Here is a 16,593-nt window from a genome sequence, read left to right on the forward strand (position 1 = left end):
ATCAATAACATATTTTCTCCCGTGCCTTCTCACATGGTATCAGAGCATTAGTGAGAAACCCGTCGTTGTGTATCATTCCAATGACTTCCGGGAAGCAAGACCTCTTCGCCGTGCGATTTTCCGGCGACTTAGAAGGCTGTCCGTAAGCAAATCACTTTCTGTTGGTGTTGTGCAAAAAAAACCAACACCACCACAAGACTCCTCAGGCTCTGGCGACCAAACCCCAATCAACCCCACAGGAAAACACACGTCCACGCGCCCTCACATGTCGGGAAAAGAAAAATTTCCGGCGAGATCTGACCCACGCGCCGGCGCATGAGCACTGTTCCGGCCAGATTTTGAAAAAGTTTCGGTTGAACAGTATGATCGCCTGGTAATTTCGATCCTACCCTTACTGGTTTTGTTTCATTCCGACCACTTTGAGTTATTACGGCGAGCTACAGTGTTTCCAGCGTGAACAGTATTTCAGGCACAGAACATTGTTCTGTTTTCCTGCTGTAAACAGTGTTTTTCAAGCTATTTCTTCAGTTTTCTCAAAGGAGTTACTTATTTCCATTATTTCAAGTTAACCCTACTACTACAAATTGTAGCGACATGGGAACCGATGCTTTGAATAGTCGGATGGTTTCTTTAGCAGATTATATTGAGTTCCTTCAGTACAAAGCATGTAAGCAGCAGGGGCGGCTCAACGGTAAAGCCACTCAAGCATCTGCTTGAGGCCCCACATCTAGGGGGCCCCAAAATTTTCTGATGCTGTATTAAATAGTTATATCTGTATTTGATGAATTTTTAAAAAAATATTTAGTATATTAAAAAAAAGTATATTTTTCATAAATAAGGGAACTATGAGACCAATAGAGATAATTTGGGAATAAGAATAGTTACTTACGTGTGAATATATGTCTTGCCTCCTTTATATATTATCATTATTATCACATGGCCCACGAAACTTTTATTACTTTCTCCTTAAACCGATTTTTACTTAATCTTTTATATTCCTTTCCAAATTTATAAATCCACTGTCTCATAAAATATTCTATCAAATATGATAGTAGAAAGCAATTGCGAACTCTTTTTTTGTCAAGCTTTCCCGGAATTGCACCAAAAATATTGAAACAATATAAGTAATATATCAAGTTATCCATGACTATTTGTTAAACCAGGTTCAATTGTTCTATACTTTTCTTATTACTTTGCATCTAATTTTTTTTTTTTATATCTTTTGTTTGTAAGTATATGTATTAGCTTTTTAAATTTATTAGAATTTTAATATGTCAACAAGAAAATATGAATCCGCATATTAAAAATGCCAAAAAAGGAGAAAAGAATTGAAACTTTAATACAATCCCCAAAAATAGGAAGAATTTATGGTAGATAAACAAATCACTAATATAATTGAGGTAGAAGAGAATGAAATCCAAGAAGAAGAAGAAGTTGGTGAGAGTTTAACAAAGATCTTTTAGAAAATTAGGAAATCCTAAAAGAATTGAATAATAATCCTAGAAAGTAGAAATATATATAATCCTAGTTAAGAAATCGATTATAAATAAATTATTAAAAATTTTACATCTCAAAAAGCTAGAAAAATTAACTTCAAAATAAAATTTTATTAAATGAGTTTTTAAATATGAAAAAACTTAGGGCCCCTCGTTGAATTTTGGCTTTAGGCCCCGGATACCGTTGAGCCGCCCCTAGTAAGCAGACATCTTCTGAGATAGCTTATGTTGTTCAAACAAGTAATAGCATGACTTGTTTCTCCCAATCTTCATCCTCTAAGTCTTGGGTCATTGATTCAGGTGCATCAGATCATATTTCTGGTAACAAATCTCTTTTCACAACTATTTCGTATTCCCAATCTCTTCCAAAAGTCATAATGGCCAATGGGTCTCAAACCATGGCAACTGCAATAGGTTAAGCACACTCACTTCCTTCCTTACCTTTAGATTCAGTCCTTTATGTTCCCAATAGTCCTTTTAATCCCATAGTTGTTAGTCGCTTAGCCAAATCACTTAAATGCGCTATTTTATTTCTTGATGACCTTGAGAGAGAACCTCAAGTGCCTGCCTGGACGACTCAAAGGAGTGTACTAGGTATCCATACGAGTTAGGGAACTCTATGGACGGTGCAACGCCTTCGGGTTAGCGTTGGGCACCAAACGGGCGCTGGAGGTTGATATGTGGGACGGGTATGCCCTGCGGGCTGCCGAAATGTTGGACAAAGACCTCTGTGCCAATTGGATACTTGATGCACCTATCTTAGGGGCATCATGTGTCTACTTGTAAGCATGGCTTGGGTTCAGCCATGCGAGCAAGGGTCCGTTGGCCTAAACGTGCAGTTGTGGGGCGACACCGCACTATTCGGGATGGAAGTGTGCCACGAGGGCTATGTATGGGCATGCCACTAAAGACGCACAAGACAATGGTCAAGGACTAAAGGTTTTCTTACTCAGGCGAAGCGCAAGCCGGGTGCAGATGCACGAGGCGAGTGTCAAGCTTGAGGATTGGGCTGTGCACGCGAGCGATGCTCAGTTCTAGGCGAAGGACAAGACATGTCCTTAGCCAACCCGCAGGGCGTGCATGGATTATGATCCTAAGACAAGAAGCGCCACAACATGTCGAGGCCAAGAGCTTAGACATCATACGTGGGGCACAGTTGGGGAGAGCCTCATGGACGAGCTCCACCAACAGGCACGATCTGGAAAACCTGGGAAAAGGAAAGGCTAGCATGCAGTGAAGGGAACTTTAGTCTAACGACCCGGCCGATCGTTTTTGATTAGTTAAGTCTCGTTCGGCGGCATAAGGCCCTGAGCAGCTTTGTATTATGTGTATTGACTTGCGTGCGTGGTTGAATTCAGTTACCGGATGATTCAGAGTGATTTGGGACACTTAGTCCCTAAAACGCAAGCTTAAGTATTAGAATTTTGACCGTAGTTGGAACTGTGTGAAGACGACTCCGGAATGGAGTTCCGGCGGTTCCGTTAGCTCCGTTGGGTGATTTTGGTCTTTAGAGCGTGTCCGGACGGTGAATTTGAGGTCTGTAGCTGAATTTGAGTGTGTCCAGTCAGAGATTTTGACTGGAAGTGGACTTTTTGATATCGAGGTCGGAATGCGATTTCGAGAGTTGGAACAACTCCGTTATGTTATTTGGGACTTGCCTGCAAAATTTGACGTCATTCCGGGTTGATTTGATAGGTTTCAGCGCGGGTTTTAGAAGTTGGAAGATTTGAAAGTTCATAAGTTCGATTCATGGTGTGATTCGTAGTTTCGTCGTTGTTTGATGATATTTGAGACCCCGAGCGAGTCCGTGTTAGGTTATGGAACTTGTTGGTATGTTTAGACGGGGGCCTGGGGCCCTAGGTATGTTTCGGACAGGTTTCAGATGATTTTTATAGTTTTGAACAGGTCTAGTTCTGGTGCTTTCGCACCTGCGACACTTTGGAGCGCAGGTGCGGCTCCGCTTCTGCGTGAGCCTGGTCGCTTCTGCGATCGTTGAGGCTTGAGAGCTCGCTCGCTTCTGCGGAAGCTGGCACGCAGGGGCGAATGCCGCGTCTACGGTTCCTCGATCGCTTATGCGAAGAAGCTCGCTTCTGCGTCCCCTCTTGCGCTTCTGTGGTGCCGCTGGTGCGGCTATGTTGTCCGTAGATGCGGACCTAGGCCTGGTAAGTTAAGTTCGCAGATGCGAACGTCTGCCCGCAAATGCGATTGCGCAGATGCGCTTAATGGTCCGCAGGTGCGGTTTTACCTAGGCAGAATCATATAAGTCAAGGGTTTGACCATTTTCTTCGTATTTTGAATATTAGACCTCGGTTTTGGGAGCTTCTTTGAGGGTTTTTCAAGCAAATTGATTGGGTAAGTGTTCTTCACCTAGAATTTATTATATTCCATGATTTTATCTTTATTTTTATCATTTAATTTGTATTTTTAGTTAAGGAAAATGGGGATTGTTGAAGAAAACTTTCAAAATGAAAAATCATGATTTGAGGAACGAAATGGTATCGGAATTTGATAAATTTAGTATGGTTGAACTTGTATCGGAATGGATGTTCGGGTTTTGTGAAATTTATCGGGTTCCGAGGTGTGGGCCCGGGGGTCGACTTTTGGATCAATTTTTAGATTTTGACAAAGACTGAATCTTTATGATCCAGAATAGTTTCTTATGAGTTTTATTTGTGCTTTGAAGTTATTTTGATTAGATTTTAGCTGTCCGGAGGCCATTTCACCGAGAAGTTCATTTTATAGTATCGGTTTGTCTTCTTTGAGGTAAGTATCTTGCCTAACTTCGTGTGGGGAAACTACCCCTTAGAATTTGAGTTTTCTATGCTAATTGTAGTCCGTGTACGCGAGGTGACGAGTACGTGCTCGGACTTATTTGTGAAAAATTTGGCCTTTTAGGGTTCTTAGGTTCTTGTATTTACTGAATATGCAGTTGTTTTGTTATGAATACGTTTCTTAATTACTAGTTTTACCTCTACCTGCTTTAATTAGAATTAATTGCTTCATGATCCACTCTTGTTGCTTATTTGATTCTTCAGTGCCTTAACTGAAATTGTTATCTCTTCTATTGCCATGTTATCCTTTCCTAATTGCTTATCTTTATTTGAAGTTATAATTATCTCTTCTGTAATTGTTCACCCTTAATTGAGGCTAAAATTATCTTTCTGCTGCTTATCCTTATTGAATTTGTTGTATCTCTTTCCTAATTGCCCAACCTTAAAAGAAGTTAGATATCCTATAATTTAGTTGACTGACCTTATTTGGAATTATTCGACTTGTGTTAGCTCCCCCGTTGTCGAATTGTATATTGTGGACCGTTGTTACATAGTATTTCCTTTCTTGTTAAGTTGTTCTTATTATGACTAGCATTCTCTATTGTGACTACTCCTTGTGAATTAGTTCCTCCGTTTCTTTGAGTTCTGAAATTTCTGAGTTGACTTATTTGTCGTACCCTTGTATTATTGTCGTTGTTGTTGTTATACCTGTTGTAATGCGCGAGGTTTCTGCCGTGCGAGTGTTATTGAGTTGCACGAGGTTTCTGCCGTGCTATTGTTACTATTGATATTTGCACATGCGGCGTGACAAGGCGGGATATATATATATATATGTGGGTTGCGCATGTGGCGAGACAAGGTGGGAACATTATCATGCACGTGTGGCGAGACAAGGCAAGCATTTACTTTACTATTGCACACATGGCGAGACAAGGTGGGATGTGTCAGGGATTGATCTGTGATGACTTGTGATGGCCTGGGGGCATTCTTGTTGTTGATGTTTGTGTAGTGGTACACTTACCTGTGTGAGTTTTATCTTGTGGAAAGTTGTGAGAAAACATTCTACGTGCTGTCCATTTCCTTTCCTATACTTATTAGCTGGCATGAACCATGTTAGGACACTTGCACAAGCATACACGTAGTTGAGCACCCTTATCGGTTAAGAGGTTTTCTTGATATTGCTGAGTATAGATGCACACCCTTGTTACTTGCCTTCTATGTGAGAATGGCTCTATTTGGCACGTGAGTCGTCAGTGCGATTATGAAGTGTAATGAGGGCACATGATGCCCAGTGTTAGGGTTCAGGTATTGGGACCCGTGAGTTGCGAATAGTATGAGGTTCGATACCTCGTGAAGTTTATTAACTAAAACCTGGTGTGAAAGTGGTTGTTTTCATCTAGCTGCTACCTGCCCTTCTTTTAATTGTGTTCATCGGATTTAGGTTGTGTTTCCGTTCGTTCTTCTATGCCATTACTATGGTGTTCCGCTGATAGTTGTTTTCCTTTCTTACTGAAATTTCCGTATTATTTGCCATTTCGCGTAGTCTTTATGTAGAACTATACTCTGTTGTTCCTATACTTATACTTGTTCAGGTTATTTAGTCCAGTATGTGTCTTGACTGTACCTCATCACTACTCCATTGAGGTTAGTCTTGATACTTGGTGGGTACCGCCGTGGTGTACTCATACTGCACTTCTGCACATTTTTGTGCAGATCCGGGTATTTCGAAGTCAGTTGATCATTAGCTAGTTGTGCAGACTGTTGCTGTGGAGACTCAAGGTAAACCTATCGTTGCGTTCGCAGGCTTCGGAGTCACCTTCTGATTTGTATTCACACTGTTTACTTTATTTCAAACGGTTGTATTTAGTAAATTGTAACAAACTCTGTAGAGCTTATGACTTGTACTACCGATTTTTGGGAATTGTAAATTTTTATAGAGATTTCTATTTCAAAAATTGTTAGATGTTATTTAATTATTGTTGTTATTTAGTAAATATTAGGCTTACCTAGTCTTAGGGACTAGGTGCCATCACAATACCCAACAAAGAGAAAATTGGGTCGTGACATGCAGGCGCCGCACGGGATTGAAAAGAGACTAATTTCCAAATAACTTGTTAGGAGCAATGAAACTTACTAATAATTTAACAGGTTCAATCCTTTTTCAGATAGTCTCAATTCCTCTAATAGCTTTTATCGCCAAAGCAGTTCGCAAACACCCCGGGTATAGCACCATATTCTGCCTCTGCATTTGATCTAGCAACTATACTTTGCTTCTTGCTTCGCCAAGTAACCAAGTTCCCTCCAACGAGCGTACAATAACCGAATGTAGATCTTCTGTCATTCAGAGATCCAGCCCAATCCGCGTCTCTAAAGACTTTATTTGGAGGTCATCATGTTTGGAGAAAAGTAAACCTTTCTCTGGAGGAGACTTCAGATACCGCATAATATGAAAGACAACTTGCATATGAGAATCTCGTGAATCATGCAAGAATTGACCCACCACGCTAACTGAATAAGCTATGTCTGGTCTCGTGTGAGAGAGATAAATGAGTCTTCCAAGCAACCTCTGATGTCTCTCCAACTCCACTTTTTAAGTTGTGATTGCTTTCAATGGACGATTTTGCGGGCCTGCAACATATCATACCAGTTTCTTTCAAAAGATCCAAAATATACTTTCCTTGAGAAATAAAAATTGCTCTTTTTGATCTAGCAACCTCAATTCCCAAGAAGTACTGCAATTGTCGTAGACCTTTGATCTCAAATTCATGTGCCAGCAACTTCTTCAATTGGGACATCTCCTCTTTGTCATCTCATATCATTACTATGTCATAAACATACACTATAAGAAAAGTGAGCTTATCCGTTTGATGTCTTATGAATAGGGTGTGATCAACATTGCTTTGTTGGTCACCAAAGGAGATTATTGCTTTGCAGAACCTGTCAAACCAAGCTTCGGGAGATTGCTTCAGTCCATACAAGGCTTTCTTCAATCTGCATACCTTTCCTTGACTTTGTGCAGTATCAAATCCTGGAGGAATCTCCACATACACCTCTTCTTCTAAGTCTCCATGAAGAAATGCATTCTTCACATCAAACTGTTGCAAGTCTCAATCGAAATTAGCTGCACAAGACAAAAAAATTCTAATTGTGTTCATCTTAGCAATATGGGCAAATGTCTCTTGATAATCCACTCTATAAGTCTGAGTAAATCCCTTAACCACCAATCTTGCTTTGAATCTTTCGATCGAGCCATCAACTTTGTGCTTCATAATGAAGACCCATTTGCAGTGGTGAAGTAACAAGTTCCCAAGTCTCATTGTTTACAAGACCTATATTTCTTCAATCATAGCTTGCTTCTATTTAGGATCTACAAAAGTTTCCTTTCAATTCTGGGAATAGACAAGGCAAAAGCTCTATATGATGGAGATAAAGAATTATAGGAGACAATGAGATAAAGAGTGTTTGATAGTGCAAGATCTGACTCCTTTTCTGTGAGCAATAGGCATATCTAACTCATTAAGAAATGTAGATAACTCACCGGTAGAAGAACAACTTCGGTAGATCGCATGATGGCTTCTTCTGCTCTATTTCTCCTTGAGTAAATTTTCAAATCAGGCTTATCCAAACACCCAATAGTCTCCTCCTGAATTCTTTCTCCAATTTCACTTTTCCTTGTGACAATGTCATCAAGAGGTCCAGTAATGGAACTAGGTAGGTGATAAGGTAATACTGAAATAGGGCTCAAATTCTCGAAAGCTAACATCCATGCAAATAAAAGATCTCCTAGAGGGAGGATGATAACATTTGTAACCTTTCTGTGTTCTAGGATCAAGTTTCCCTGAATTCCTAGTGTGGACAAAGCAAATACACCCAAACACCTTTGGACGAATAGTATATTTATTCTTACCTTATAAAGCCTCCAGAGGACTACGAAAAATGAAGATTTTAAGTGGCATTCTGTTGATAAGATAGACAACCACTAGAATAGCATCCCCCAGTAAGGTTTTGATAGATGCATGTTGAACATAAGAGATCTTGCTACTTCTAATAAATGCTTATGTTTTCTTTCAGTGACCCCATTTTGTGCACTAGTGTAAGGACAACTAGTCTGATGGACTATCCCATTGGACTCCAAATGAGCACCAAATCTTTTATCCATGTATTTGCCGCTTATCAGTTCTCAAGATTTTTATTTTGGCATCAAACTGAGTACAAATTATCTTATGAAATGACTGAAAACAAGAGAAAACTTCACTTTTGGCTTTTAACAAATATACACAAGTCATCCTAGTGCAGAAATCAATGAAAGTAACAAACCATCGACTACCAGACAAGAAATAATTTAGGTATGACCTCATACATCACAATGAATAGTCATAAATGGGGTTGTGCTTCTATTATCACTCACAGAATAAGAGTTTCAAGTATGCTTGGCATATTCACATGCATCACAGAACAAATATTCAAATTAAGTTCTTGAAAACAAATCGGGATATAACCTCTTCAAAACAAAGAATGATGGGTGTTCTAACCGTCTATGCCGTTGCATTATTTCTTGGTTCACATTACTACTTTCCCAAAAAAAGCTTGACCAGAGTTTTGAATTTCATCCAATATATACAAGTCATCACGTAATCTACCACTGCTAATCCTTTTTCCTGTTCGAAAAGCCTTAAAAATACAATGATCAAGAAAGAACTCAATTTTACAGTTTAGAGCTTTGCTGATGGCACTAAAGGATAAAAGATTGACAGGGAACTCAGGGACATGGAGTACAGATGATAGTTTAATATAAGAAGTACAAACGACAGAATCTGTTGCACAGATAGGTGTTCAAAGAGCCATTGGCTATTCTAACATTATCTTCTTTGAGACACGTAGAATAGTTTCTAATGCCTTTAGAAGAGCCGGTCATTTGTCTATTTGCACAAGAATCAACAATTCAAGAATTAAGGTGAGCAACAAAGGTAGTACTTGATTATACATAATTGGATGTGGCAATATTAGCGTAGTCAAGTTTGGCTAGGAGGCGACGAAAAAGTCGAATTTCATCCGAAGACAAAATTTCTCCAGAAACCCTCTCGTTGAATCTCTCCATATTTTCTGCCCAATCATAAGGAAATCTGAAGACAATTTCTCAGAAACATTCTGCATCGCCGAAAACCAAATCTGTCTCGACGGAACCTTAACTCCGGTGAATAGAAAAATCAAAACTAGTTAGGATAGGATCGGAATGTTCCAGCGACCCCAACAGAAAAGAAAATTCCAAAAAAACAAAAAACTAACCAGAAGGAGTTTGTGTTGCAAACAACCATCAAGTCAGAAGTGGCACATAAAATATTCTCATCACTGAGGCCATACAAATTGAACATTCCAGAAGCTTCTAGAGACCGGCGCCTGGGAGAACTCGACCTGTTTGATAAAAATGAAACCCCTAGTGCTGCGAGGGAGATAACTCACCTCAAAAAGGCATCAATGGCTCTAATACCATGTAGATTTTGAGAAGAAAAAAAGGCTTCTTGTATTTTTGTGTGTTTACATCCAATGAGCAACGGAATATATACAAAGCTCCTAATGCTAATTAAGAAAATAAATAAATCTAGATAATCAATCCAGCTATCAATTCAAATCAAATCAAATCACCTAAATATAATCAAATCTCCTGAAATCATGTGAGAATTAACAATCTCCTAAATATAGTCAAATCTCCTAATACCATGCTAATCAACAAGAAAAATGGTTGGAAGATGAGTAATCTCAAAGTCCTAGACTAATACGCCAATAGAGGTGGTGTTTGGATGGCCGAAAATGGCTGGAAATCACCTAGGTAGAGACGACACAAATACTCTTAAGAACATCGGAAACAACAAGTGAAAATATGGAAGAACAGTTGCCTTAACCTACAAATTGCGATGAATAAGCTCAGGAGTCTACTCCAATTAACCCAAGAAGCTCATGAGCATAGGACAAGGGACGGTTGAGCAACTCAAGCGAACTGCCTTACTTTATTCCACCATAGAGATAGAAGCAGGAAGGTTGTGAAGATGGCCTCGTTTTCCAACATCCGATCCGATAAATGGAGGACTGACTGGCCCGAGTTCTCACGAGCGCTGGCAGGTTATATAGAAAAAGTCGCAAACAATTCAACACATGCGCAACCATGGCTACTCCAACAAAATTCGCGAGAGTTTTCTACTGGAATATCGTGAGCCCCTTGGTCAAGCTAATTGAAGCACAACACTCACACAAAAAAAGGCACCTTGGGTATCACTCATAGCCACCGGAAAATTGCATAGTGATGAGATTTCTCTAGCACACATTGTTGATAAATGCACAATGAGCGAATTTTCACAATGTTTTGATGCCATGTGCAAAAGAAAAAAGGAAAAAAGATTAAGCGAATGCATGGAAAACCTATCTTACATCCCAATCTCCTTATTTTATACTTTTTATATGTATTTAGTGAATTTTTTTATGTGAAACACTTATAGACACTTCTCAATATATAACATGTATGTCTAATCAATTTATATAATTTATCAAAACCACATTTCAGAACAAGAGTTCAGTAGATGAATAGATGATACAATAGTGTGATACTTCACCTGAGCATATGAAGAGATTTGAGGCACCGTGCTCTAGTGATTTGGTTCAGATTTCGCACCCTGTGGCTTTAAAAATGGACATTCTTGAGACTGCATATGGAGTTTGATCGGAATCAGAACAAGCATAAAGATATAAATATGTAAAAGAGCAAATCAAAAACCAAGTAAAATTTAGATAACAGGGAATACAGCAACTAAAGTTTTTGGGATAATATAACAAAAGGAAGTCTGGTCGTTATGTGTTTATTTGTCCATATGACAGTAACTAATACACCTTTTAGTAACTTAAGAAGTGACCCAGAAAATCAAATTACTTTAACAAGATGGAGCTTTAGGGGCAAACTAAAATTGCACCTAGGGAAAGATTTGACCATATTTGACTAAAATAGAGAAGTCATAAAAGGGAACAAGCTCAGAAATACGTTACTTCTCCCATTTCAATTTGAATATCAAGATTACAAATTTCAACATTCTCATTTCTGCCACCTTCATCTTCTGGATATGGGAATTCTTTACTGGCCAACACTCTGCCCCATACAACATAATCGGTCTAACCACCACTCTGTAGAACTTACCTTTAAAAATAATTGGCAACATCAACAGCCAACATAAAAATAATTATGCTGAAACTTAGTGGAAAATTCAATAAGATCATTGACTGTGTCAAGATACTCCTTCAATATCTCCAATAAAAGTACGAAACATACCCAGTGAAGTCATATCTAAGATTCTAAGATCACCTGTGCTCTTTCAGTTTTATGCACTTCGTGAAAAATCAATAATTGAAAAACTTAAAACCTCTTACAAGTAAGTTTTTGATACTCCACTCTTAACCATCGAAGAGTATTTCATCATCCACGTAGTCTTGCTGTATCACTAAAATTTATCATCCATTCTTCAATCTCCCGGTGCAACTCTCACTCCACTCTAAAGACAGCACCAAGATATAGACTTCAATTAAAAGGAAGGTCACAAAATACAGCCTTTAAAATGGCATGACGAGATATCCAGATGACAGCTTCCACACTGCATGGAAACAACAAATCCAGCTTCTGAAGATTGGTCTGCTTGATCAAAGAAATCATCAGTCTTACATGCAAGTGTGACAGTCTTCCAGATCAACAACATAACAGTGTTAAAGAGGAATATGGTGAAAGGACTTTATAACAGGCGTATATGCTGCAACTATTGCGCCCTAAGCATTCAGAAACCACCTCTAAAGACAGTCAATACCACCAGCCTGCTATAACATTTTGATCCTAATGAGCTGGTCCCATAAGCACTTCCTAACTACATAATTAAAATATGAATCTCTGAAATATAACCATCAGCCTGCTACAAGCATTTTGATCCTAATGAGCCGGTCCCATAAGAAATTCCTAACAACATAATTAAAATATGCATCTCTTTTATTTGAATTTGTTCTTTCATACTTAATACTCCTCTATGAACTTTAAAACTCGAATGAGAAAAGAAAGTCGTATTTGAACATGGCATAAATGTTCAATGATCAGACAAAGAAAATAGAAATACAATACAAGCATCCAGAAATTGTTGGAAAAATATACCTAAAACATGAAATATATGTGGTTGGATACAATTGACCTGACACAAATATAATAACATTTTGGAAGCTTTGTTCTTCATAGAGGGGTAGCATTCTGTTTATATGGTTAAGTTAACATGAAACAAAAAACAAAAGTCTATTTAAAATTTTGAAATAAAACTGAAGGAACCAAAGAAAACTAGAAGAATTTGGTTCTATAACATTGAAACTAAAAACCAAAACAAAACACCAACAAAATTGTAGTGCGCTAATTCCATTTTTCAGCTGAAAAGAATGGATTCCACCGCTACACTTAGGATGTCCTTCTATGGCTAATACGCCACTGATTTTTTTCATTACGCGGTATATTTGAAATAAAGTAGTCTATATGCATGTGGAAATGAATTGTGTTCTCAGTACTACTAGTTGATTCTTGAAAGGTTGCATACCTGCTACAAGAGAGACCCCAATGTATTTGTTTCCCACCAACTATATTTTTCCTATAAATAACAAACAACAATCTCGCCTTAGTCCCAAAAAAGTAGAGGTCGGCGGAACGAATCCTCACTTCTTTCTTTATAAGCTCCATTCATATCATCATTATGCCAAAATAAAATAATAGCAGTGAGTAATAATATATACATAAGTTCTCTAACAAATTGAAAGCCTATTCCTAACAAATTGAAAGCCTTTATTAAATTATTATATATATATGAGTAATAATAATAAGAAAAATAGTAATAATATTAAAAGTTCTCTAACAAATTGAAAGCCTATTCTTAACCAGTAAGTATCACCTATATGAATCTTTTTCTTTCATTATGCCTTATCTTAAGCTAAGTTTGCATTGATTCTAAGGATTTTTAGGTTTTTTAAGAGAACTTATTGTAGATTTTTGAGAAGAAAAAAAAGGCTTCTTGTATTTCTGTGTGTGTTTACATCCCATGAGCAAGGGAATTTATACAAAGCTCCTAATGTTAATTAAGGAAATAAAAGAAATCTATACAATCAATCCAACTATCAAATCAAATCAAATAAAACCAGATCTCCTAAATATAATCAAATCTCTAGAAATCGTGCTAATCAAATCTCCTTGAATCATGCTAATCAACACTTACCCTCAAGTTGGTGCAAAGATGTCGCATATGCGCAACTTGCAACTCAAAGTATGGAAAGCTCACTTGTTGAGACCTTTGGTAAACACATCAGCTAGCTATTTTTCCGATGGCACGTAAAACAAACTGAAGACACCAGTTGTGACTTTTTCTTTGATGAAGTGTCGGTAAATTTCCATATGCTTTGTACGGTCATGCTGGACTGGATAATGAGCTACACTGATGGCAGGCTTATTGTCACAGTACAAGGAAAGTTTTCCATTTTCAGACAGTCTCAATTCCTATAGTAGCTTTAGTAGCCAAAGCACTTCGCAAACACCCTGGGCCATAGCTTTATATTCTGCCTCCGCACTTGATCTAGCTACTATACTTTGATTCTTACTTCTCCAAGTAACCAAGTTTTCTCCTACGAACGTACAATAACCGATGTTGATCTTCTGTAATCTAGAGATCCAACCCAATCCGCGTATGTAAAGGCTTCTATTTGGAGGTGATCATGTTTGGAGAAAAATAGACTTTTCCCTAGAGCAGATCAGCAAACTTCAGATACCGCAAAATGTAAAAGACAACTTGTATATGAGGATATCGAGGATCATGCATGAACTGACTCATCAGGCTAACTGAATAGGCTATGTCTAGTCTAGTGTGAGAGAGATAAATGAGTCTTCCAACCAATCTCTGATATCTCTCCTTATCAACTGACTCTCCAACTCCGCTTTGTAACTTGTGATTGCTTTCAATGGGCGATTCTGTAGGTCCGCAACCTGTCATACCAGTTTTTTCAAAAGATCCAGAATATACTTCCTTTGAGAAATAAAGATTCCTTTTTTGGATCTAGCAACCTCAATTCCCAAGACGTAGTGCAATTTTCCTAGATCCTTGATCTCAAATTCTTGTACCAACAACTTTTTCAATCGAATCATCTCATTTTTGTCATCTCCTATCATTAATATGTTATCAACATAGACTATGAGAAGACCGAGTTTACCCGTTTGATGTCTTATGAAGAGGGTGTGATCAACATTTTTTTGTCGGTAACCGAAGGAGATCATTGCCTTGTTAAATTTGTCTAACCAAGCTTTGAGTAATTGCTTCAGTCCGTACAAGGCTTTCTTCAATCTGCATACCTTTCCCCGACTCTATGCAGTATCAAACCCGGGAGAAATCTCCATACATACCTCTTCTGCTAAGTCTCCATGAAGAAATATTCTTCACATCAAACTGTTGCAAGTCCCAATCAAGATTAGCTGCATAAGACAAAAGAATTCTAATAGTGTTCATCTTAGCAACATGGTCAAATGTCTCTCGATAATCCACTTCATAAGTCTGAGTGAATCCCTTAGCCACCAATCTTGCTTTGAATCTTTCAATTGAGCCATCAGCTTTGTGCTTCACAGTGAAGGCCCATTTGCAACCAACCAACTTCTTGTCTGGTGGTAAAGTGACAAGTTGCCAAGTATCATTTTTTGAAAAGGCCTTCATTTCTTTAATCATAGCTTGCTTCCAATTAGGATCTGCAAAAGCATCCCTCCAATTCTGGGAAATAGACACAGAAGAAATAGAGAAGGCAAAGGCTCTATAGAATGGAGACAAAGAATTATAGGAGATAAAATTAGATAAAGAGTGTATGGTGGTGCAAGATCTGACTCATTTTCTGTGAGCAATAGGCATATTTAACTCCTTAGGAAATGTAGTTAACTGAACTCACCAATAGAAGAAGGTTAAGCTTCGGTAGATTGCATGATGGCTTCTTCTACTCTATTTCTCCTTGAGTAAGTTTTCAAATCAGGCCTATCCAAACGCCCAATAGTCTCCCCTTGAATGTTTTCTCCAATTTCACTTTCCCGTGTGACAATGTCATCAAGAGGTCCAGTAACGGAACTAGGTAAAATCACCTCTTCCTCCTTGCTGCTCTCTCCCTGAAGAGGTGATGAGGTAATACTGAAATAGGGCTCAGATTCTCAAAAGGTAACATCCATGCTAACAAAAGATCTCCTGGATGGAGTATGATAACATTTGTAGCCTTTCTGTGTCGAAGAATACCCAATGAAAACACACTTTATAGCTCTAGGATCAAGTTTTCCAAAATTTCTAGTTTGGACAAAGCAAACACACTGAAACACCTTTGGAGGAACATTATATTCATTCTTACCCTTTAAAGCTTCCAGAGGACTTTGAAAATTGAGGGGTTTAAGTGGCATTCTGTTGATAAGATAAGCAACCGCTAGAATAGCATCCCCAGTAAGGTTTGGGTAGATGCATTGTGAACATAAAAGATCATTCTACTTCTAACATATGCCTATTTTTTCTTTCAGCTACCCCATTTTGTTCACTCTTGTAAGGACAACTAGTCTAATGGACTATCCCATTGGACTCCAAATAAGCACTAAATCCTTTATCCATGTATTCGTCGCCATTGTCAGTTCTCAAGATTTTTATTTTAGCATCAAACTGAGTACAAATTATCTTATGAAATGACTGAAAACAAGAGAAAACTTCACTTTTGGTTTTTAACAAATATAACGCGAGGTTGGAGGTTTGGAGACAAACCTTGGAGTCTAAAGGTTTCAAATTGAGTAGAACCAAAACAGAATACTTGGAGTGCAAATTCTGTGACGGGACCCATGAAGCAGACGTAAAGGTAGCTTGATGCTCAAGTTATCCCCAAGAGAGCGAGTTTTAAGTATCTCGGGTCTATTATCCAAGGTAACGGGGAGATTGACGAAAATGTCGCACATCGCATCGGAGCGGATTGGATGAAGTGGAGGCTCGCTTCCGGTGTTTTATGTGATAAGAACGTGCCGCTAAGACTTAAGGGCAAGTTTTATAGAGTGGTGGTTCGACTAGTTATGCTGTATGAAGCTGAGTATTGGCCAGTCAAGAACTCCCACATCTAGCAGATGAAAGTAGCAGAGATGAGGATGTTGAGATAGATGTGTAGGCATACCGGGAGAGATAAGATTAAGAATGAAGTTATCCGAGACAAAGTGGGAGTAGCCTTCGTGGAGGACAAGATGCGGGAGTCGAAGCTGAGATGGTTCGGACATGTTAAGAGAAGAA

General features: G+C 38.4%; 1 protein-coding gene across 11 annotated transcripts in view; it reads right to left on the minus strand.

Moving 5' to 3' along the window:
* LOC104106969 (histone-lysine N-methyltransferase ATX2-like) overlaps nucleotides 1-16,593 on the minus strand; it is a 69,961-nt gene that overhangs the window by 7,796 nt on the left and 45,572 nt on the right. For 3 of the 11 annotated variants that reach the window (XR_011411301.1, XR_011411302.1, XR_011411300.1), the window contains exon 25: nucleotides 10,873-10,962. The gene's annotated coding sequence lies outside the window, so the exon portion shown is untranslated. Of the gene's footprint in view, nucleotides 1-1,386; nucleotides 9,452-9,553; nucleotides 9,708-9,890; nucleotides 10,378-10,597; nucleotides 10,963-11,677; nucleotides 11,937-12,867; nucleotides 12,919-16,593 lie in introns of those variants that run through there. The other 8 variants (XR_011411298.1, XR_011411297.1, XR_011411296.1 and 5 more) reach the window with 8 other exon arrangements.

Source organism: Nicotiana tomentosiformis, chromosome 9 (assembly GCF_000390325.3).
Source record: "Nicotiana tomentosiformis chromosome 9, ASM39032v3, whole genome shotgun sequence".
NCBI classification, from domain to species: Eukaryota; Viridiplantae; Streptophyta; class Magnoliopsida; order Solanales; family Solanaceae; genus Nicotiana; species Nicotiana tomentosiformis.